Source organism: Schistocerca gregaria, chromosome 1 (assembly GCF_023897955.1).
Source record: "Schistocerca gregaria isolate iqSchGreg1 chromosome 1, iqSchGreg1.2, whole genome shotgun sequence".
Classification (NCBI taxonomy): Eukaryota; Metazoa; Arthropoda; class Insecta; order Orthoptera; family Acrididae; genus Schistocerca; species Schistocerca gregaria.
The window spans coordinates 1091210614-1091236081 of record NC_064920.1 but is presented as its reverse complement, the minus strand read 5'-3'; the positions used below and the strand labels follow the sequence as shown (position 1 = coordinate 1091236081).

Here is a 25468-nt window from a genome sequence, read left to right as displayed (position 1 = left end):
GAAGATCAGTTTGGTTTCAGAAGGAGATTGGGAACAAGAGAGGCGAATCTGGCACTGAGACTCGTTATCGAAAAGCATTTACAGAAAAGTAAACCAACTTATATTGCCTTTGTAGACACGGAAAAGGCGTTTGATAACATTATCTGGCAAGAGATGTTGAGAGTGCTGAGGAAAAGTGGAATAAAGTACAAGACATCCGTGTTTCTATAAGAATGAGGTTGCAGTGTTTAGGAACTGTCATCACGAACAAGAAGCAAGTATTAGAAAAGGGGTAAGACAAAGATGTGTTCTCTTACATTCAATGCTTACATCCAGGAAGCTATAGACAAGTTCGAGAAACTACTGAGGTGGGGATCAAAATTAATGGGCAGAAAATAGACATGCTACGTTATGCAGGTGATATTGCTATAGTCACGGAGACAAAAGAAGATCTAGAGGAAGTCCTCAGAACAATGGAAAAAATTATATGCAATCAGTATGGAATGAGAATAAACAATAAAAAGACTAAAGTAATATGAACCTCTGAGGATGAGAATTGGAAGAGAGGAGCTGGAAGTGATAGAGGAATTTACTTACCTGGGAAGCAAAATCATAAGAAATGGTAGAAGCCGGAAAGAAATTGCGACCAGAATACAAAAGGCCACAATTGCATTTAAACAGAGAAGGAACTTACTCACCAGCAACAAAATCAGTCTGAAAATAAAGGAACGGATCATGAAAGGTTTCGTTTGGAGTGTGGCCCTATACGGATGTGAAACTTGGACAATTGGAAGAGAAGTGAGAAGACGGCTAGAGGCCCTGGAGATGTGGTGCTATAGAAGGATGATGAAGATCAGCTGGAGAGACAATGTAACAAATGGAGAGGTGCTTAGAAGAGTACAGGAAACCAGATCTCTGTCGAGGCACATCCAAACAAGAAGAGAAACTTGTAGGGCACATATTACAACACAACAACATCATTGGAACAATAACAGAAGGAGCTACTGCGGGAAGGAATCGGCGGGGACGACCAAGGATATCATACATGCAACAGATCATGAATGACGTTGGATGTAACACATACGTGGAAATGGAGAGGAAGGTAGACAGAAGAGAGGAATGGCGCTCTGCTGTAAACCGACCTCAGGGTTCAACACCAAAAGAAGAAGAAGAAGAACAGAAGTACGTCCCAAGCAGAGAGCTGACACTGAGTTTCCATTGGCGGAAAATCAGAACATCGCAGATATTCGTAGGCGCTTGTAGAATGTCTTCGGAGACACTAGCACGGTGAGTCGGTTGGGCGAAGCGTCTGTCATCGCAACACGAGGTCTTGCAAACCTGCCCGATCTCCCGCGTGCTGGTCGGCCGCACAAACCTGTGAGTGATTCTGTAATGTCGGAACGTGCGGACACACTCATTCGAGGTGATAGACGGATTACAATCAATCACCTCGCTGGATAACAGGACGTCTATGTTGGTAGTGGTAACACACTCGTCCACCAGATGGAGGTATTCAAAGGTTTCTGCCCGCTGGATTCCTCACCGGCTACACAAGATGATAATTAGTGTTTTAGGTCGCACAACAACGAGGTTATCAGCGCCCGTTCCCAAAAGAAACGTTGACGACTGCAGCCAAGATCTGTTAAACAAGGATCAATTCAGAGCCGATCTTTGCGAGAATTGTAAATGTTAAAATTGTAAGATTGAACACAGCACATCAAAACAGGTAGATAAAACTAAAAATAAAATAGCAGTACAAAACAGGTAAAAATAATTAACGGTGGCTGAGTGATCACTTACAAATAATGGTGACCAAACCACTTTACAGCACATTAAGATCTCAGTCCCAATATTGTGGGAAGAAGTCCAGACACCACACAAAAACTTAAAACTCTAGCGACACGCGCCTCATTATTAGTTAAAATAGAGGGCAGGTCTGGGGGGAAACTGAAATCTTCCCTCAAACCCGCATATAAAACACACTCAGTTAAAATAAGTCGTATCGACAGCTGTATCCTACATGTCTGACACGTTGGTGGCTCCTCACGATGTAAAAGAAAACCATGTGTCAACGGACAATGTCCTATTCTAAGCCGTGTAAGGGCTCCTTCCTCAGCTCGTCGTTGTCGGAAGGAGGTAAGCCACGGTCGGACAGAATCCTTCACCGCTCGCAACTTATTATCCCTCACTTCCATCCACGCATGACCTTCCGAGTCACGAATGATGTTATTACCTGCAGGGGGACGGAACAGCGAGCAGGAAGTGGGATGGAGCAAGCCTCCTTGGCAGCCGCGTCTGCAAGTTCATTTCTGGGAATCCCTATGTGCCCTGGAACCCAGCAGAAAATTGCATCCTTACCATGCTTTTGCCATGATCTCGTCGCATGTGCCACCAACACAAGCTCGTAAACAGCAATGAAGGACCATATGTGCGGAATTTCTTGCGAGTTACGAGGCTGATCGCGACAATTTTTTGTCGAACACAGTCACAGACGATGAAATATGGGTTCATCACATCGAAGCGGAAACGAAACAGCAATCCACGGAATGAAGGCGCACTCCCTCTGCTCCGAAGAAAAAGTTGAAAACCGCACCCTCAGCCGATATAGTCACAGAGACGGTCTTCTGGAACTGAGGCTTTTCGGGGACTCTGAAGCGCTTATTCTACAATGTTTTGAAATTAAAAAAGACGTACTAAGATATCTCAATAATTTTATTTTTACGTGAAAGTCTGTACCTTAATGTACTTTTCCACATAATTTCCGTCAATATTGAGGCACTTCTCATAACGTTGTAGCAGTTTTTGAATACCCTCATAGAAGTCTGCCGCCTGACTTGTTAACCACTGCAACACCACTGTTTTGACTTCCTCATCGTCTTGAAGAAGCTGACCGCCCAGGTGCTTCTTCAAGTGCAGGAACAGATGGTAGTCACTGGGCGCAAGATCGGGGCTGTTCGGAGGATGATATACAGTTTCCCATCGAAAAGATGTGATGAGATCTTTGGTCTGATTCGCCACAAGCGGACGGGCATTGTCTTGCAGCAAAACGATGCCCTTGCTCAACTTCCATGGGCGGTTGCTTTGATTCGGGTGTGACGTAGGCCACCCATGATTCATCGCCCGTAACAATTTGGCTTAAGAAATCATCATCAAGGAAAGTCAGCGCACTGCCTATACGTTTGGTTTTGTGCACATCCGTCAACATTTTCAGTACCCAACGTGCGCACAATTTTCGGTAATTCAAGTGCTCGGTCACAATGACATACAAAACACTACGAGAAACATTAAGAAAGTCATCCTGCAAGGAGGAAATCGCAAAGCGTCTGTTTTCTCTCACCTTATTGTCCACTTCCTGCACCAAACTTTCATTAACGACCAAAGGACGCCCACTCCGTTGTTCATAATGCATCTTTAAATGCTCTCTCACTCACTTTCTTACCATTCCATCACTCAATGTTTCCTCCGTAAACTGCACAGATCTCACGATTAATATCAATCGCTTTTAGGCCTTGAGCGCTAAGAAATCTTATAACAGCCCGTACTTCACAGTCGGCGACACTCACGATTATCGGAGGCATCTTAAACAATCTGTACACAACGTAAACAAGGAAGAACCAGACTGTTTTGGCGTCAGTACGTAGATTAAAGTACAGGCTTTCATGTAAAAATAAAATTATTGAGATATCTTAGCACGTCTTTTTTCATTTCAAAACGGTGCTCACTTAAAAAACACGCCTCGTATTTGACGCCCACCCTCATGGTGCAACGATCAACCCTGAAGTGTACCGAGCTACACTCACGAAATTGAAGAAACGACTTCAATGTGTTAGTCACCACAAAAATGCAAACGGACTTCTCCTTCTCTATGACAATGCAAGGCCTGACCCAAGTCTGCACACCTGCGGGGAGCTTGTAAAACTTAATTGGGCTGTTCTTCATCACCCACCCTACAACCCAGATCTCGCACCTTCTGACTTCCATCTGTTTGGCCCAATGAAGGATGCACTCCGCGGGAGGCAATACGTGGATGATGGGGAGGTTACAGTTACAGCAAGACGGCTCCGACTCGACCAGTAGAGTGCTACCATGCGGCCGTACAGGGTCTCCCAATTACGTGGCGTTAGGTAGTTGCATTGGGCAGAGATTATGTTGAAAAACAGTTTTGTAACCAAAGAGCGAGGAACAAAATGGTGCACTGAAATCTTGAATAAAACCAACCTGCTTTCAGCAACAACAAAAAATGTGTTGCATTACTTATTGACCGCCCCCACGTATATTTGTTGAAGGTATGAACTTTCGAATCAGTCGCCAAGCTTGAAGTCATTGTTTTCCGTCAGGAAACAGCGGGCTTTTATGTTACGTTTTAGGCAGTCATTTTTTAGTTAACAGGGTATAACTTCTCATGCAGTCGCGGATCACTGCTATTCACACAATCACTAATCAGAATTTTCATACAGGTTGTACTAATCAAAAGTTTGGTTGTCTCCTTTCACGAGTTGTTATCGTATGTCTCTTAATGGTTCAAATGGCTCCAAGCACTATGGGACTTAACAGCTGAGGTCATCAGTCCCCTAGAACTTAGAACTACTTAAACCTAACTAACCTAACGACATCACACACATCCATGCCCGATTCAGGATTCGAACCTGCGATCGTAGCAGCCGCGTGGTTCCGGACTGAAGCGCCTAGAACCGCTGGCCCACAGCGGCCGGCTGTCTCTTAATGAATAAATTGGAGTGTTTAAATGAAATAATGTTTTTGTCAGATGCGTTGCTACATTAAACTCTTGTGTAAACCTCCGACTGTAGGATCCATGCCTAAGACCTAAAAAACGTCGCGTTATCCGTAATAAACTGTGCACATTAAGTTCTTAGGATAGGTCTTAAAGGAATGGCTTGCCACAATATTAGTTTCCTGGTTTAGGGAAATTTTTGCAGGTAGAGGAGATTATGCAAAATGTAAACGAGTTTGTCTGCGCTCAATTTCCCATGCAGTACAACATCGGGCCACTGTCACATCCGACTGCCCCACAAATCAAGGCACTGTGGGGCCCCGTTTGGCCTCTGATACGTGCTGATAAAGCTGTCTCAAAGAAGTACTCGGCATCTTCCTTTTCTTCACAGTGAACGTTCAATATCGGACTGTTCACGCCACTTATAAGACGTCTGTCCAAAAAATTCCGGAACATTCGTAACTTCGCGCTTATCGTGTGTTGGAGCGAAACGCGTTGCCATCCCAGCACATTCCTGTGTTTGATGTGTAACTGCCGGAAGTTTCATTGTTATAGATTTGTTAGTTCTGTGCTGTACTGAGTACAACGTTGTGTCGCACAGCTTCCGAATTTGGAGATGGGGGAGTTAGAGGAATAACGCGACCACATAAAATTTGGAAGGCCTTATCTATTCCTTGGATGCACACAGCGATACCATATCACTTCAGAGTTATTTTTGAAAAAAGTGAATGTAATAAATTAACTTTTCATAACTGGGATTCATAGTCACGTAAAATTTTTTGAAAGACATCATGTTTGCGCCAGTGACTCTTAAACGTTTTGTTTCCACTATTGCAATTTCGGCCTTAGACCATTATCAAGTGCAACTGAAACATAAGATGTTCATAAAATATTTTACAAAAATCTTTGTGTATTTTGACATTCGGCCGATTACACAATTTGAAAAATGCAGCTATGTAACCATGTTTACTTACATCTTTTGGCTTTATGTCAACTTTATACACGCTGACACATTTATATGTCGTTGTCATTTGCTGTTATATACATTTGTAACGCTGCTAAGTAGTGCGAATGTATATAACAGCAAATGACAACGACATATAAATGTGTCAGCGTGTATAAAGTTGACATGGCTGAAAGCTAAAATATGTAAGTAAACATGGTTACATGGCTGCATTTTTCAAATTGCGTAATCGGCCGAATGTCAAAATACACAACGATTTTTGTAAAATATTTTATAAACATCTTGTATGTCAGCTGCACTTGATAACGGCCTAAGGCCGAAATTGCAATAGTGGAAATAAAAAGTTTAACAGTCACTGGCGTAAACATGATGTCTTTCATGGAATGTAATACATCTACATCTACATCTACATCTACATGACTACTCCGCAATTCACATTTAAGTGCTTGGCAGAGGGTTCATCGAACCACAATCATACTATCTCTCTACTATTCCACTCCCGAACAGCGAGCGGGAAAAACGAACACCTAAACCTTTCTGTTCGAGCTCTGATTTCTCTTATTTTATTTTGATGATCATTCCTACCTATGTAGGTTGGGCTCAACAAAATATTTTCGCATTCGGAAGAGAAAGTTGGTGACTGAAATTTCGTAAAAAGCTCTCGCCGCGACGAAAAACGTCTATGCTGTAATGACTTCCATCCCAACTCGTGTATCATATCTGCCACACTCTCTCCCCTATAACGCGATAATACAAAACGAGCTGCCCTTCTTTGCACCCTTTCGATGTCCTCCGTCAATCCCACCTGGTAAGGATCCCACACCGCGCAGCAATATTCTAACAGAGGACGAACGAGTGTAGTGTAAGCTGTCTCTTTAGTGGACTTGTTGCATCTTCTAAGTGTCCTGCCAATGAAACGCAACCTTTGGCTCGCCTTCCCGACAATATTATCTATGTGGTCCTTCCAACTGAAGTTGTTCGTAATTTTAACACCCAGGTACTTAGTTGAATTGACAGCCTTGAGAATTGTACTATTTATCGAGTAATCGAATTCCAACGGATTTCTTTTGGAACTCATGTGGATCATCTCACACTTTTCGTTATTTAGCGTCAACTGCCACCTGACACACCATACAGCAATCTTTTCTAAATCGCTTTGCAGCTGATACTGGTCTTCGGATGACCTTACTAGACGGTAAATTACAGCATCATCTGTGAACAACCTAAGAGAACTGCTCAGATTGTCACCCAGGTCATTTATATAGATCAGGAACAGTAGAGGTCCCAGGACGCTTCCCTGGGGAACACCTGATATCACTTCAGTTTTACTCGATGATTTGCCGTCTATTACTACGAACTGCGACCTTCCTGACAGGAAATCACGAATCCAGTCGCACAACTGAGGTGTGTCAAAGCTTTCCTTGCAATGACCGGTTCTGATATCTTAGTATCAAACGACCTTTTATTAGTTAAGCAGAGATGTCTATATTAATACGTATTACTTATAAAAAATTATTAAAGTACGAAAATATTTTTTTTATTCTACTGTAACTGTCTACTAAACATGACATTTTACGATGATAACGTGTGTCGCTGTAAATGAGTCAGAAAGGTTGCATGGGTGACGTGAAAGCCAAATAATACACCGTTGTGACACGACAATCGTTTCGTGTCAAAATGGGTGCTTTTCAGGTATGTCAAGAGGTGCATACACCACTTCGTTTGGGAATGAGGAAAAAATAGCATCAAAATGTTGAATCGCATCGACGAGTCTTCAGACGTTTTGACACTGCCTCATGGAAATCACAACAGCTAAGGAAATTGTTTATTGAGACTTATTTGAGTAGGTTATTACGGAAAAGTTGTAAAATTTTAACGATCAATAATAATCGTGTTTCGGTTCTTGTGGGGAATAAAGGTGGGGAGATTTCTTTAATACGGGCCAGTTAAACAAATGTTCTTGAAACTGTGCTTTTACAAATAGCTTACACAGAATGTTTTACAAGGACAATGACAATTGCAAGTGCAGCTTTTAAATAGGAAAATATATCAATACTAAATTATTCTCAATATTAATAATGTTTCCATTACATGAAAATCCGTGTTGGCTATCGATCGGAGAAATGCGACGAGTATTCATAATTTTTATCTGCGAACTATGTGGTTATTGCCAAATCTCTGAATATGTTTCTCAAGTTAGTGGGCACTCACTAACCCAAGCATGACTAACAGACGCTAATTAAACATTTACCTTGTGAGTGCAAAGCTACTCCAAGTTATTATTATTAACTTTTGTAGCTAACATAATTTCACATACGTTAAAACAAGGAGGTAAACAGTAACATTTTTGTCCTCAGTCGACGGCTTAATGTATTACACATGGAATGGTGTACATCTTATTTTAATCATAGACAAAAGATTAAAAAAGAAACTAAACCTAGCTGACTGAACTATCTTCGTTTCACTTTGATTTGCACATCTGCTCTGTGTATCAGTTTTTTTACGGGAATGCAGTCTTCAGTTCGCATGCAACGAGAGAGAGAGAGATCCACTTGGTAGAACGTTATCTTTGGCTGACGCTGGCGCTCTCGATCAAGGGACCCAGGTGATAAGCAACACGTAGGTATATTTTCGTCTTTAGTTATAAATTCACCTTCTCCATATTTTATTCTTGCACCTGTGCAGCTAATAATATGAGAACAAAAAATTTAGCTTCGAAGTCACATTAGTGTATCACAGACTGATAATTAGAGGGGCAGAAATGGTGTGTGATGTGTAAAAATGTAAATCAAAAAATTATTTGCCGTGCGCTAAATTTCGCTATCGGTATCCAGTCGTTCGACTGGATATCAAGACTATCTAAGTTGGCAGCACTGAAGTGCCTCTGATATTTCACGGTAGTATCAGTAACTGATAATTCGGATAAAGTCGTCTTTCATCCGCGCAGTGGTGAGTTTCGTTAACAATACTTACTTTTCGCAACAATATTTTGATTAAGCAAATTGTGTTGCTTATTTTTGATTTTGGGCTTTAAGGGTCTTTTATATCATTATTAGCATTTCGCGCTTCTCGTGATTAGATTGGTTTCATAATGCTTAATATTGTAAAAACTGATTTTTTACACATCAAAAAAATTTTTTGGATGTCTGCTCAGTTTCGGACAGTTTTACTAAAAATAAGATATTCGCAGGGCTTCGGTTGTGTGTATATTTGATTTATTAGTATTTGTGGGGATAATCATTGTTCCAGTGCTTGCAAAGTAGGACGTTCGGTCATTGTTATCACATCTGTGCGGTTACGTAATGACATCTGAGAAGGCGTCGACAATCTGGGCGAAGATGCTTGCTAGGGAAATTCTTTAAGAGCATGATACGAATGTTTCTTTCACCAAAAACTGAAATTAGCGCAACAAATTACTGACGACATTTAACATTTCACATTTATGAGTTATAAATCAATCTAGGCAAAAAAAGTTTCGCAAATAGCGTTGTTTTGAAGCAAGGTAACACAAATTGCATTTTAAGACTGAAAATCAGCCATTGGATACATTTCAATGCTATTTATTTTCAATATTTCGTTTTGATGTGTGTAGCAAATGAACAAGTAGTGTGCGATATCCGTTAAAAATGACGATTTTTTTCTTTTAATGTAAGAATTTGGTTGACGTTGATTGGGCCCTTGAGCGCTTACGTAAACCAATCAGGAAAGTAGGGTCCAAGTTACGAAAATCGAGGTAACTCGTCTTTAGCTTACTTCGGCCTTTCAGTCAACGTAAGAGCAATGAAATTTTCACGCCTACAGTCCGCTAGGCAACTTATGTGTGGCGGAAGGCTCTTCTGTACCACTACGATTTACTTTTCCATTCGTGAATGAAGCGCGGAAAGAAAGGTTGGTCCGGAAGATTCCTTATGACTTTATTTACTTTTCTTCAAATTTTCTCGTGATGGTCGGTTTGCAAAATGTACGAGGTAGCACATAATTTGTTGCCCGAATATTCTTGGAAACTAGATACGCATCTGAAATATTAAGCAAATCTCTCCGCGATGCGCAACGCCAGTTGTAGGGACTTCGCTGATGCATATCCACATAAGGCTCTCGCGCTAACCAAACCAGTCCGTGTTGGTATCTGGCGTTCTCCTTTGTCTCTTCTCTGTCTCTCCTATTAACTTCGCACCAGTAAACCCCCACCCCCAGATCTTTTAAAAATCGAGCTCCCATATATAAAACAGCTTCATGTGCCTACTTAATTTAAAAATTTAGTTAAGGCGTTAAATATTTGAACTTAAGCCTGCAAAATATATATGGTTAAAGATACAAAATCTTAACTACGTTGGTTTTATTAATTTCGATTTATCCACCCACGGACTAATGAAAAAGTGAAAATCAAACTTCAGTGTTTATGATGTCTTATCTCCTTAACTACGTATCTTACAGTTATACACTTTTGCAAGTATGTTCAGCGGTGTATGTGGATGCTGTCTGTAAAATGCTTTGCGAATAGAGTTAGCAGTATCGAGGTTCTAAATTAGAACGTCGTGCCTGGCGCCGACGTTTTACTGCATAAATCTTGGAGGGAAGGAGGGGGGGGGGGGGTGACTGCCAGAAGCAAAGTATTTCTAAAAGGTTTGAAATTGCGCGAAAAGTTTGTCGGAAAACGCTGTTCTCAAATACTAGATGAATATATGCAGCATTGCTAACTTTCGCGCCGTTACTTATCAAGACATATGCACAGTTTCTGACGTACTTAAAACTTGACTTATTGCGTTAAGCCTTTGACGAAAGATCAGATCTCTTCCTGAGTAGATTATGACAGCATTTTAATGAACGAAACATTAAACATCAAGTTTCTGAATGTCGAAATTCTAATACTCATTTCCAGATACTTTCGAGTAATGATGTAATGACGTAGTCGCGGGTTACTTTTTCTGTGGCATTTGTTCCTTTGCCCGTAAAGCAAAAGACGTATCTTAACGACAGACAGGCATACATCTCAATATGCGTAAAATTGGTATTCTTTATAATGGCGCTGAAAGTTATTTTCTAGCACACTACATACAACATCACTGCGGATAACAATGCAGACTCGTCCTTGAGAAATGGTTGGTTGGTTGATACGCAGGGGTAGGGGGGTTGAGGGGGGGGGGGGGCAAACGGCGAGGTCATCTGTCCCATTTGATTAGGGAATGATGGAGGAAGGAAATCGGCCGTGCCCTTTCAAACGAACCATACCAGCATTTGCCTGAAGCGATTTAGGAAAATTACGAAAAACCTAAATCATGGCCGGACGCGGGTTTGAACCGTCGTCCTCCCGCATGCGGGTCCAGTGTGCTAACTGCTGTGCCACCTCGCTCGGTTTGAGAAATGGCTATTACACCAAAACGTGCAGCTATTACGGTTTCAGGTACAAATATAACAGAGCAACGAGCATTATCATCGCGTATCGCTGAATGTATTGCTATCCTTTTGCGCTAAGTTTACGGTACTGCATTCGTTCGTAAAAGCTATGCCCAGAAGCTGTTCCACTCATAGTAATATGGTGTCGCCTAATTTTTCATTCGTTTATGTGATACCGACGTATGAAATGAGAACTTAAACGTTATCACCAGAAAGATATTTGCTTGATGATCTCTGAGCTTATGCAGAAAATCTTTCTTCTAATCTGTTCCACTTCTGCCGTCAGTCCCACGTTAGTGAACAGTTTCCCAGAATTACGATAAAGAAGAGTGCCTCTCGGCCCTACTTTTTTCATAAACAAGCGTTAATTACTGAAAATTCTCGGAAGACTCAAACGCTGCCCTTCAGTTAATCTATGTGTCGAACGTCAAAGCTTTAAAAACTTATCTCTTCTTTTGTTTCTTGGCTTCTGCTCATAGAGGGAAGCACTTTACCGATTTCTCCGTTACACGGTACCAGTAAGTGAACTTTAATGTACACTTCGTGAAAATTGCAGCACCTAATGTGAACAGCACAAATTAATCCAAAATCTGAGTAAGTGCAGAACAGTATAAAGCAGTAAGCTATTAAGACAATGTACATGGCGCAGCGCTCTTGCGGGGGGACCTAAACGGTCATTGTTACACGGATCTCAGCCCATAAAATGCCGCGAAACAAAGCGGAAATATGAACAAGTGCTCAGTATCCCTCGTCGACGTGAGTACGAAGGGGGTAGAATGTTCGGTTTCCAGGAAATGGGTTTCTCGTTCTGCTTTCTTCATCCCAAACGGCTGTTGCTCCAGCAGTGACATATGCGTAGACAGGATGGTCTTACACATCGTCTAAGTAGTGGGTCAGGCATTGTGACTACAACGGGGAAAGATCATCATCTTGGCCCTGTCGTCAGATGGAATCATTGCCACTGTTATCTCAGTTAGCTCAATGCTGGGGGGATTACTACACGAAGCAAGCCCGTTACGTATGGTGTCACAACAGCAAACTGTACAATTGTTCTGCTACATACGAAAAATATCATTACTATTTATTGATTCTCCCAACGCTATATGGTTGGTTTGCAGTTCGCTGTAAATACTGATCCGTGTCTGCTGCAGCTGCTGCTAAAACCACAGTTTTCGTATTCTTCCTAAGATCATCCAAAATTTAATGTCTCAAAAATCATAATTCTGTACAAGACAGGGCTTGCTCTCACTTTTGATATACAACTAATTGAGTGATATACCGACACAAAATGAGCAGAGCATTGATATTAGAACTTTAAGCTATTTGTGGGTCCCGTTTGATGGAAACACCTATCTCGGTACACCTAATAAAAAAAAAGTTGTGCAGATATTATTAGACAATAAAACCATTACTTATACAAGTTCTTTGTGCTAAATATTAAACCCATCACGCTACAAACAAAAATAATGTTTTATCATTAGTGTGGATCACATAAATTTTCGGGAAAGTAGGAGTTCAAAAGTGTCACGCATCGACCAATGCAATCAGATTGTCTTATTAATTTTCTGCTGTAAATGGCTGGGAAAATGAATACCTCTGTATATCACAGTCTTTCTACAGCTGTTTTATCTTTTGCAAAAAGATCGCTGCACATCAAACGATTTCACTGGTGTCTACTGTTCCCTGCGTACAGTGTGCCAGGTTTATTTAGCAATTCTGGGTGGGAGGGGGGGGGGGGGAGGGGGAGCTGGAAAAGTTTTAATAGCATTGTCTGTGTTTCTCTGACATTATTTTCTTCAATTATGCAGCAAGCATAAATTACCTGTGGATGTATCTACAAAAGGCATTGCATACAGAGCACGAGGGGCGTGCAATAACCAACGCCACTTTTTTTGCTGAAAGTAGGTTGGTTTTATTCAGGATTCCAATACTCAATGCGAGGGGGTCGCGCCATCCTACAGGGAGGCCGTTATGCCTGCATGGTACCACTCTACCAGTCGACATCAGAGCCAATGCCTTGCTCCATCGTCAACGTACTGCTTCCTGCGGATAGCATCCTTCATTGGGCCAAATAGGTGGGAAGTCGGAAGGTGCGAGATGCGGACTGTAGCGTGGACGAGGAAGAACAGTGCAGTGACGTGTAGTGAGCGCCTCTCGTGTGTGCAAATTCAAACAGAAACGTCGAGCTGAGCAGCTAGGCGCTTTATTTGTGATCCGTCTGTCACCTCGAAAGAGGTTGTCCGCACGTTCCCATGCTGCAGAAGTCACAGCTGTGTGTGGGTGGCTGAGACGCGGGAGATCGGAGAGATTTGGGCGACCTTCTTTTGTTAACTGCCAGGTCTCCGTAGACATTCTGCAATAACCTATGAATATCTGTGATGCTCTGGTTTTCCGCCTAAATAAACTCTATGACAGCTGTCTGCTTGGAACGCACCCCCGTACAGGCGCCATTTTGAAGGCTACGTATAGGGCCACCATCTATCGCTATTTCATGAAACTATAGAGGCTGAAGCGGGAATTACATCGCACCCCCCTCAGACTTAGTGGTAATATGACACAGTGGATACCCCTCAAAAATGAACACCGATCAAGCATGAAAACAGGAAGAAGGTGTACTGAACTGAGGCGCATTCAAATCTCTCTCGTGCCCTATATATCTTTTTCCCCACGCTGTCCTCTTTCTGTAGATTTGGCAGTTGTCACAATATATACTGGTCATAGAATATAACTCATGCCGCCCCTCCTACGTTACCGTCCATAGTGCCGATTCCAGCACCTTCTACCCCTCTACAGGAGTGCCTCAGGGCTCTGTTCTCTCCCCTCTCTTCTACCTCCTGTACACGGCAGATATGCCCGAATCCCACCTCCCCTCCAGTACACCTCCTGCAGTATGCTGATAAAACCGCACTCCTTGCCCTCCTTCATCGTTTTGCTGCATGGTGTAGCCAGTGGCTAATGAAAATCAATCATTCCAAGACCCAGGCAATCATTATAGGTCGTACCACTCGATCCTTCCAGCTCCTTGATTTCTCCCGTAGCATCTGCACCCGTGCTGTCCGCCTCTCCCGCGCCCTCACCTACCTTGCCCTCACCATTGACCGTCAGCTCACCTGGATCCCTCATCTCTGCTCTATCCAGTCCAAAACCTACAACCGCCTCTGACTCCTCTCTGGTCGGACATGGGGGTTGAACCCCTCTACCATCCTCCACACTGACAAATCCTTAATCCTTCCCTTCCTCTGTTATGCCAGTCCCGCCGGATACCCGCCCCCCCCCCCCCCAAATTCTATAAGTCCCTCCAGATTCTCAAGCTCCATGCACTCCACCTCGCCTACCATATACACCTCCCGTCCCCCACGCGGATCCTCTACGACCCCTGATTCCTTTCCCCCATCTGCTCCTATTCCTTGAACATATGCACATACTCTACATCTCCCGCAGTCTTGATCCCCCTCTCCTCTCCAACCCCCGACCCCTGCCTCGCCTTCACTGTTGTGATCCCCCTACCCTCATCTCTACACCCTTCATCTCCTTTCCCAAGGTGGCTTCCATCAACTCCCCCTCCCAGATGATGCCCTCTCTCCCTCCATTTATCCCTCCTATCAACTCAGATCCTCACCCCCCCTCCTTTCCTCTATCCTTTTCCTGGGCTCGCTCTCCCCCCTTCCATTCTCTTTTTCCCTACCCACCCTCTCTCTGCCTTCCTTCTCTCCCCAACTCCTTCTGTTTTTCCCTCTGCCTTCCCTATTCCCTCTCGCATGTGCCCTGTCCCCCCACCCTTATTATTCCTCTCACTCTGTCGGTTCTCCCCTTTTGTTCTTCCTCTCCTCTCCATTTTTTATCCTATCATCTGTACAGCCGCCCCCCCCCCCCCCCATCTGCCCTTGGCTGTGGTGTGTCATCTTTGTGCCGCCTTTTCCATGCAGTGTTTCCAGTGATTTTTAAGTGTTGTGCGTCTTTTCCGAAGTGTTGCGAACGACATCGTGCTTGATGACTGCACGTCACCAAGCTTTACGCCTCGCCTGGGCCGTCAACACCGACATTGGACTGTTGATGACTGGAAATGTGTTTCCTGGTCAGACAAGTCTCGTTTCAGATTGAACCGAGTGAATGGACGTGTACGGATATGGAGACAGCCTCACGAATCCATAGACGCTGCACGTCAAAAAAAAAAAAAAGGTTCAAATGGCTCTGAGCACTATGGGACTTAACATCTACGGTCATCAGTTCCCTAGAATTTAGAACTACTTAAACCTAACTAACCTAAGGACATCACACACATCCATGCCCGAGGCAGGATTCGAACCTGTGACCGTAGTAGTCCCACAGTTCCGGACTGCAGCACTGCATGTCAGCAGGGGACCTTTGGAGCTGGTGGAAGATCTGTAATGGTGTGGGGCGCGTGCAGTTGGAGTGATATGGGACCCCTGATACGTCTAGATACGACTCCCACAGGTGGCGCATATGTAAGCACCTTGTCTGATCCCTGCATCCATTCGTGTCCATTGTACATTCCGACGGACTTAGGCAATTAAAGCAGAAAAATGCGACACCCCACTCGTCCAGGACTGCTACAGAGTGGCTCCAGGAACACTCTTCTGAGTTTAAGCACTTCCGCTGGCCCCCAGACTCCCCAGACATGAACATTATTGAGCATATCTGTGATGCCTTGAAACGTGCTGTTAAGAATAGATCTCTATCCCCTTGCATTCTTACGGATTTATGGACAGCCCCGCAGTATTCACGGTGTCAATTCCGTCCAGTTCTGCTTCAGACATTAGTCGAGTCCATGCCACGTCGTGTTGTGGCACTTGGTCTCGGGGGCCCTACACGATATTAGGCAGGTGTACCAGTTTCTTTGGCTCTTTAGTGTGTATCAGAATACTGTCTTCTGGGTATTGTGTAGTTCCGTGTTGATACGACGGGTGGCTTACACTTACGCGCATAGACTTCGAGATGATCAGCTTTCATTCACGCTAACCATATAACAAAAACCAGTGTACGACTCAAACGGCGAAACGGGCGACCAGCATCACCCACTTTACAAGTTATGGACAGAGCATTATTATTTCTGGCCCCGCAACTACACTGCCGGAAACAAGTGGTACACCTGTAAATACGACGTCGATTTTGACTGCTTATGCCATCTGTGGGATAGTAGATGAACCGATAATGGTGTCAACGTTGTCTGCCGACAGGCAGTGTAGTGCCACAGTTACCAGAGTGCCATCTGTGTCTGCTCTTTAATAGGGAGTGTTGAAAGCTGGAAGGCTCAGTGTGCTGCAAACGTGGGAAGCAAGCAGATAACCACGCTACGGAGACGCACTCGAGCTTGCTACTGCCAAAAGAGCGACTCTGAAAGGGGTCAAACTTCGGCCTTTCGAGTGCCGGGTAATCACCGCCCAAGGTGGACATGCTGCGTCGGTTGAGCAATGACATTGGTGTCAGTGGTCACGTGAACATTCTCATACCCGTAGACGAGTTTCTGGACATAGACGCAGCACAAACGCCCGTCAGTATCGTCGTCCTGTACGGCCAGCAGTGGCAAATCGCACAGCTACCACAGCACAGATAAGAGGGTTTGTGGGGCCAGACGTGTCAACACGAACTGTTGCGAATCCGTCAGAGGGTCACTTGGGAGAGCGATGGTGCGACGTGATCTTCAGTGTTGAAATCAGATTTTGCAAGGGATGGTTGGTTGTCTGTACGACGCAGACGTGGTGAGCACTATCTTGTAGGGTGCATTCATCCGAGACACAATGGCCGCACCCCAGGCCTTATGGTCTAGGGTACGTTAAGGTACAATTCTCGTTCAATTTTGGTGTTTCTGGATGGGTCACTAACCAGCGCTCAGTACGTGGAGAATGTTGATAGACCCGTTCTTTTGCCGCTCTTGCAACAGGAAGGTGTTGTATTGCTCCAGCAGGATAATGTTCGCCCACACTCAACGTGTACTGCAAGATGTGAAACAACTTCCCTGGCCAGCACGATCTCCGGATCTGTCTTCAATCGAGCTCGTGTGGGGTATCATGGAACGAGAAGAGACTCATGCGACTCGTTTTTCAACCAACAAGAAATAGAATTATGTGAACAGGTCCAGCAGGCGTGCCATAACGTGTCTTTGGACAGTATTCGCTGTATGCACGATCGACTGGATGCCAGAGTCAGCGTCTGACTTGCCACCTGTGAAGGCTACACCACATAGTACAAGGGTCACTCCAATAGAAATGCACTCTATTTTTTAAAAATTCCATCCTTTATTCTACACGTTTGAAAGTTTTACAGTGTGTACATACATCCTTTAGGAACAGTATTTTCATTTCTCCACATAATTTCCATCACTCTCAACTGCCTTACGCCACCTTGGAACCAGCGCCTGTATACCCGCACAGTAAAATTCTGGGCCAACCTGTTGGAGCCACTGTTTGGCAGCGTGCACAAGGGAGTCAAGATCTTCAAACCTTGTTCCACAAAGAGAGTCTTTCAGTTTGGCAAAGCGATGATAGCCACATGGAGACAGGTCAGGACTGTAAAGCGGGTGTTTCACTGTTGTCCATCCGAGTTTTGTGATCGCTTCCACGATTTTTTGACTGACATGTGGCCGTGCATTGTCGTGCAACAGCAAAACATCCTGCTTTGGCAATGTGGTCGAACACGACTCAGTCGAGCTTGAAGTTTTTTCAGTCCCGTCACATTTGTATCAGAATTTATGGTGGTTCCACTTGGCACGATGTTCAGAATGGTTCAAATAGCTCTGAGCACTATGGGACTTAACTGCTGAGGTCATCAATCCCCTAGAACATAGAACTACTTAAACCTAACTAACCTAAGGACAACAGACACACATCCATGCCCGGGGCAGGATTCGAACCTGCGACCGTAGCGGTCGCGCGGCTTTTTCAAGAATACACGCTGCGATAAATACGAGGGTTGAAACTTTAATAGCGACAACTTTATTTACAGCTCGTACAAAATAGATACATCTTTCAAAGTTTTACTGACCTTCAAAGTAGTCACCAGCATTGTGTATAACTCGTTGCCAGCGTTGTGGAAGTCGTAGGATACTCTTAGCTGTGCCAGTTGTTGACAGTTCGAGCGGCTACAAATTTGTAGCAGTTCTGAAGCGAATGCCGTGAAGTGTTTAGTTCATTTTAGAGATCGAGTTGAACTCATGAGGGCTTAAGTCAGGGGAGTGTTGTAGGCGGTGTAGCACTTAGCAACCCCATCAGTCCAACAAATCAGTAACAGTTTGCACTGTACATGCTTGAGCATTGTCCTGCAAAATGATGTCAGCTCCTGCAGAAAGTGTCATCACTTCTGTCTCTAAGCTGGTCGTAGGTTGTGCTCCGAATACGAACAGCATAGAGAACTTTCTGCAGGACCTGACCATCATTTTGCAGAAAAATGCTCAACCACGTACAGTGCAAGCTGTTACTGATTTGTTTGACTGATGGAGCTGCTAAATGGTATACCAACTACTGCACTCCCCTGACTTAAGCCCTCGTGAGTTCAACTCGATCTCTAAACTAAAGGAAACACTTCACGGCATTCGCTTCAGAGCTGCTATAAATTCGTCGGGCAATAGACCGCGCCGCTCGAACTGTCAACAACTGGCACTGCAAGCGTATTCTACGACTTCCACATCGCTGGCAACGGGCTATGCACAATGCTGGTGACTACTTTGAAGGTCAGTAAAACTTACGAAAGACGCATCTATTTTGTACGAGCTGTAAATAAATAGTTGCCAGTATTAAAGTTCCAACCCTCGTATTTGTGTTAAATTGTGTGCTGGACTGAGACTAAAAAACGTTGACAACTCCTTTGTTGTAAGTAATGGTGAGGAACTGTGTGATATGTTGTCCTGTAAGGTGATTGGACCTGATGATTTCGCTTTTGTTACTCTCTTATGCGGCCCACTCCGACAGTTCATTTCAGAGCAGCACTTGCGCACAGCGTCCTCGGTTATTTGTTTCATACCGACCAATCTCTATCTTTTCCTTTCGTGTTTGCTCTCTAGCATCATGTAAGTTATTCACTGAAGTCGTAACATGTCCTGTCACCCAAGTCAATGTTTTCCACATTATCTTACTTCCTTTCTCGCTGATTCTGTGTCGATTTTCATTTCTACACCTACATCACACTCCGCAAGCCACCTGACGGTGTGTGGCGGAGGGTACTTTGAGTACCTCTATCGGTTCTCCCTTCTATTCAAGTCTCGCATTGTTCGTGGAAAGAAAGATTGTCGGTATGTCTCTGTGTGTCCTTTCAATTCATATCTTTATCATCCTTCATCACCACATCTCAAACCAATTTTGCACATATTATGCCCCATACCACTTAAATATTTGAAGAACGTCATATTTGACCCGCCAGGGGCTATCGATAATTATGAATTTGGTGCATAAGTTCGTAGCGTTTTCCTTTTGCGTGTTGGTATACCGGTTGCTACGGGGCTATTAAAAAAAAATGGTTAAAATGGCTCTCACCACTATGGGACTTAACGTCTGAGGTCATTAGTCCCCTAGAACTTAGAACTACTTAAACCTAACTAACCTAAGGACGTCACATACGTCCATGCCCGAGGCAGGACTCGAAACTGCGACGTAGCGGTCGCGCGGTTCCAGACTGTAGCGCCTAGAACCGCTCGGCCACCCTGGCCGGCGTCTATTTTTCGATTGCCATTTTTTATTTGTAGTTAACTTTCGGTATTTGAGTTTACATATCGTCATTTTGTCATTTGGTGATAGTGAGTGGAGTTGTGGACGCTAGAAAATTAAGTGGCAAGTGGAGAAATCGGAACATTTCCAACAAATTCTTCTGTTTGACTTCTACAGAGAGTGACAGCAGCGCAGGCGGCCAGAAACATCTGCGACGTATATGGGGATATTACCATTTGACAGCGTACGACAAGGTAAGAGCTTTCTCGTTTTAAGGAGGATAGCTTTGATATTAGTGATCCCCACGTTTAGGAAGCCCTTCGGGTTTTGATGATCGTTTAAGCGCATTAATCAGTAATGGTCCATGTCAGTGTTTTCGAGAACGAGCAGATGGGATGAACTGTGAGGATTTCACCATCGTGCGACATTTGCATGCAATAGGTAAGATTCAAAAACCTGGGTGAATGAATACAGCATGCTCCAAGCCAAAATCACAAAAATAAGCAGGTGATTTCCAGTTACATTAACTATCGTGCTATTGGAAATATCAGTTACGTATGTGAGGTCTCGGACATCACCTGTCTCCTTTGGGGGTTAAAATTCTAACAGCTACAATAAGTAATGGTAGTAGTAAACTAGTTATCTTTTAGTTGGCACTCGCGTGATTTAATAGACAATTTGCAATTTTTCGAGGCCTAAAGTATAAAAATCCAGACGAAGGGCCTAAGTAACAGCTAATGATTATAACAATATAGCAATAAATGTTAATTTTAGAAATTAAAATCATATTTTAAGTACAGTCATTACAGACAAAGACATCCAGTATCATCCTATTTTACTCTTATTTGCCCACAATTACTAGTTTATCTTTACTATAGCTGGTGTCGGCTGAATCTACAGCCATCTTGAGATCAGTGGTGGTGGTGGTGGTGGTGGTGGTGGTTAGTGTTTAACGTCCCGTCGACAACGAGGTCATTAGAGACGGAGCGCAAGCTCGGGTTAAGGAAGAATTGGGAAGGAAATCGGCCGTGCCCTTTCAAAGGAACCATCCCGGCATTTGCCTGAAACTATTTAGGGAAATCACGGAAAACCTAAATCAGGATGGCTGGAGACGGGATTGAACCGTCGTCCTCCCGAATGCGAGTCCAGTGCGCTAACCACTGCGCCACCTCGCTTGGTCTTGAGATCAGTGTTGCCGTCATGACAGCGCGTGCGCTTCCGTGTTGCTATTGCGTCTCAGGCTTCAACACAGACGTGAAGATGAAAGTAGATCACAGGTGTAACTGGTAATTGTGAAAGGGTTTATTTTTTAAGGCACAGGATTCCATGAAAAATTACGTTGTATTGCACTATCACTACGGTTTTCGTTGGACGTGGAAAGATTTTTCGTACGTTCAAGTATTCGAAATTTATCTCGTAGGTCGAATTCAAAGCCCTGGTAATATTTTAAAATACGTGGGTGGAAATACGAATAGCGGGTGAAACGCGTTCAAGAATTTTGACATACACAACAAAATTTTGTTATTGTGATTAAAACTAAATATCCACTTTAAAGTTAAATAATCACACAGTCCCCTGCAAAGTGAAAATTCATTCTGGTAAAAAAAATTATTGTCATTTACATATACAGTTGTTGTAGACTGAAGCGCCAAAGAAACTAATATAGGCATGCGTTTTCGAATACAGAAATGTGTTAACAGGCAGAATACGGCGCTGCGGTCGGCAATGCCTACGTAAGAGAATCAGTGTTTGGCGCAGTTGCTACAATGGCGGGTTGTCAAGATTTAAGTGAATCTGAAAGTGGCGCACGAGCGATGTTACGCAGCATCTCCGAGGTAGCGATGAAGTGGGGACTTTCCCGTATGGCCATTTCACGAGTGTACCGTGAATATCACGAATACGGTAAAACATCAAATCTCCGACGTCGATGCGGCCGGAAAAAGATCTTGCAAGAACGGGATCACCGACGACTGATGAGAACCGTTCAACGTGACAGAAGTGCAGCCCTTCCGCAAATTGCTGCAGATTTCAATGCCGGGCCATCAATAAGTGTCAGCGTGCGAAGCGTTCAACAAAACGTTAGCGATTGGGCTATCGGAACCGAAGGCCCACTCACGTACTCTTGATGACTGCACGACACAAAGCTTTACGCCTCGTCTGAGCATATCAACACCGACATTGGACTGTTGATGCCAGGAAACATGTTGCCTGGTCGGACGAGTCTAGTTTCAAATTTTACCGAGTGGATAGACGTGTACGGGTATGGAGACAACCTCAGGAATCCATTAACCCTGCATGCCACCAGACGACTATTCAAGCTGGTGAAGGCTCTGTAATGGTGTGGGGCGTGTGCAAATGGAGTAACATGGGATCCCTGAAACGTCTAGATACGACTCTGACTGCTGACACATATGTAAGCATCCTTTCTGCTTCCATTCATGGCCATTGTGCATTCCAATGGACTTGGGAAATTCCAGCAGGACAATGCGACACCCCACACCTCCAGAATTGCTACAGAGTTGTTCCGGGAACACTCCTCTGAGTTTAAACAATTCCGCTGGCCACCAAACTCCCCAGACATGAACATTACTTAGCATATCTGGGATGGTTTGCAATGTGCTGCTGAGAAGTGATCTCCACCCCCTCGTACTCTTACGGATTTACGGACAGCCCTGCCAAGATTCATGGTGTCAACGCCCTCCGGCATTACTTCAGACATTAGTCGAGTCCAGGCAACGTCATGTTGTGGCACTGCTGAGTGCTCGCGGGGACCCTAGACGATATTAAGCAGGTGCACCAATTTCTTCGGCTCTTCAATGTATTTCGTACTGCTTTATACTTCGAAGCATTTCTATGAAATATAAAATGTCGCGTTAGCCTGTAAAAAATGTTTTTGCTTATAACGTTTTTTTTAATGTTGAATTTTTTTACTGATTTTTTTAAATTCACATATCGCATTTTGAAATGTATTCAGAACATATTTTTAATTTCAGCATCTTCAAAACATTTGTGGCTGGTCCGTTGCCTGTTTGGTAGAGATATGCAAGCTCTAAATAAGTTTACAGATACCGATGAATTTGAAGTTCGTTAAAGCGTGTGGAGGTGACGGTATTCAAAGAACCAAATTAACAGGGTATTACTCTCATGGCACCAACGACATTCTGATACACTTACGGCAAAACTGTTAATGTGAGTCTGCAATAACGGCATTGCAGCCGACCGGCATCAGAGAACGGGTGAGCCATGCGGGAAATCTACATAAAGTGATTCTCCCCACCTGTCATGTCTTCCCAGTCCAGCAGCACAAAGATAGTGTGTGGTTTACAGTGCGCAAGGTAAAACCCGAAGGCTTCATTTATTAGACAGAGGAACAGCAAATGTCAGTAGTCTTACAGCTACGCGCAACGCATCGAACCAACGACTATCAGAATCTACGTCGTCGGGGCCTCTTCGAATGAAAACATCACTTCTTAAGTTTTTCCGCATAAAGTCTGCAGAATCTGCCACAAATTTCGTCCGGGTCAGATGTTTTTCCATTATTGAGCGATTGTAGCTGCTTTCCAATATCGTTATCACTTCGTCAATGTGTGTCATTTCGACGTTCGTGCGATGATTGAAAGCAGCAACCGTAATGCTGTCTACCGCGGTGGAGTAATTTTGGAAGACCGAATTCAGTATTTCGACCTCCTCTGTACCATCTTCCGTTTCGTGTGTGAAAACCCATGTAGCTTTTTCTTCGTGCAATCGTCGCAGACTTCTACGCCAAAAGCAGCAACTGACCGAAATAACAACAGAAAAACATGGAAAAAAACGCAAAAATTTTTAGGGCAATGAGAATACATTAACATTGGATCGCGGAGACAATTTTGATGGACTGTCGCAAAGGAATCACGTGACGTAACTGTCCAACAGAGAACGTGACGACCACGTTTCGTTGTACTGGGCTACACCAAGTCTGCATTTTGCACTCTACAAATGTTCCATGAGTGTCCCTCTGGTCACACAAGAGCCCAAGCGGTAGTCAAGTTCGTTCCATATCTTCATCCTGTCCATGGCCATCACAGCTGTAGTGATGCGTTCTCTGAGCTGTTACAGTGCGCTTGGCAGCGGGGGTAGTAATATTGGCGCAAAGTTGACACTCGGCGCGATAGCTGATGGGAGCGACTGTGAATGAGAAATGTCTTTACGGTCGTTGCCATCAGCCACCGCGCCAAGTCTCAAATTTGTTAGCGCGTATAATACGTAAACCCGGTCCTTAACTGGGAACGACAGCACGACGGGCGAAAATATTGATCAAATTCAGGATTTCTTTCCGTACTGGAATGTAGAAGACAAATGGAGTTTGCTGTAATGAATAAAGTATTCATCCAAGTTTTTATTGTATTTTTTACTGAAAAATATTAATATCGTCACTGTGTAATTCCAATTTTCCCGAGGCAGCTCTGAAAGGAGATAATCGACGGTTGTCGCTGTAACTCCGATTGTGGTTATCTGAGACATGATATTACCGTATTACCGTGATCCTTACAGATGTAATTTTAGTTCATCGTATGGATTTGAAAAAAAATGACGAAATTTGAACAAAATGGTCATTTTTGGACCCCTCTTTTATAACCGAAAAAAATGAATATCAACATAAAAAACCCGGCTACGATGAACTGAACATAATTCAATAATTCTCTTCAAGGCAGACCAAATATAACCAAAATCGGATGAAAATTGTGGCGTTGGCGACGACAATCAAGCGGAAGAACATGGCTTTGAGGAAAACGCGTTTAAAGTTTGACAAGTATTTATCATATAAAAAAGGCACAAAGCTTAAAACTTCAGGGATATCAAAAACGGTTCCAATGGCTCAGAGCACTATGGGACTTAACTTCTAAGATCTTCAGTCTCCTAGAACTTAGAACTACTTAAACCTAACTAACCTAAGGACAGCACACACGTCCATGCCCGAGGCAGGATTCGAACCTGCGACAGCAGCGGTCGCGCGGTTGCCGACTATAGCGCCTAGGACCGCCCGGCCTGTTCCATAATAACCATTTCCCCGGTTAGCGGACGGCCGCTTTCTGCTACTTTGAACTTTCAAGCCCTCATTTTAGTCCTCAAAACCCTTTTCGGCGTTGAGAGCATCCCCGCTAGCGTCTCTCTTCACACAATCGCGCATTTCTTCCCAGACTTTGATTTGAAGGGCATTTGCCGCGTCCATTAACGCAGTATGGCCAATAATGAATATATACACGGCGAAATTTGAAGCATGTCGATAGTTTCGCTTCGGCTGGATGTTATTTTTGGAACGTATCTCCAAATGAGACTATTGAAACTTTCGTTCAGGTTTTGAATAAAACCGCGCAAACAACGCTCCAGCAAATCAGGTTTACCAAAATCGGTATAAATAGGAAACGTGAGCGCAGAACAGGTTCTATAACGCCGAGGCGTGCCGTGCTACAGAATCTTAACTTTTGGTGTTCGCACATAATATTTTGGGAACTAATTCTTCAATGTATTATGTTGTTGTTGTTGTTGCTGCTGTCTCCAGTCCAGAGACTGGTTTGATACAGCTCTTCATGCTACTCTGTCCTGTGCAAACCTCTTCTTCTCCGAGTAACTACTACAACCTACATCCTTCTGAATCTGCTTAGTGTATTCATCTCTTTGTCTCCCTCTACGATTTTTACCCTCCACGCTTCCCACCAATACCAAGTTGGCGATCCCTAGATCCTCAGAACGTGTCCTACCAAC

At 43.8% G+C, this 25468-nt stretch overlaps 1 protein-coding gene and 1 non-coding gene across 3 annotated transcripts in view; both read right to left on the bottom strand.

The window, feature by feature from the left end:
• Positions 1–25468, bottom strand: part of LOC126282043 (aldehyde dehydrogenase, mitochondrial-like) — a 126485-nt gene that overhangs the window by 57543 nt on the left and 43474 nt on the right. The gene's annotated exons all lie outside the window — the stretch shown is intronic.
• Trnaa-cgc (transfer RNA alanine (anticodon CGC)) lies at positions 20829–20901 on the bottom strand. The gene has a single exon. It is a non-coding gene; the product is annotated as a tRNA-Ala (tRNA).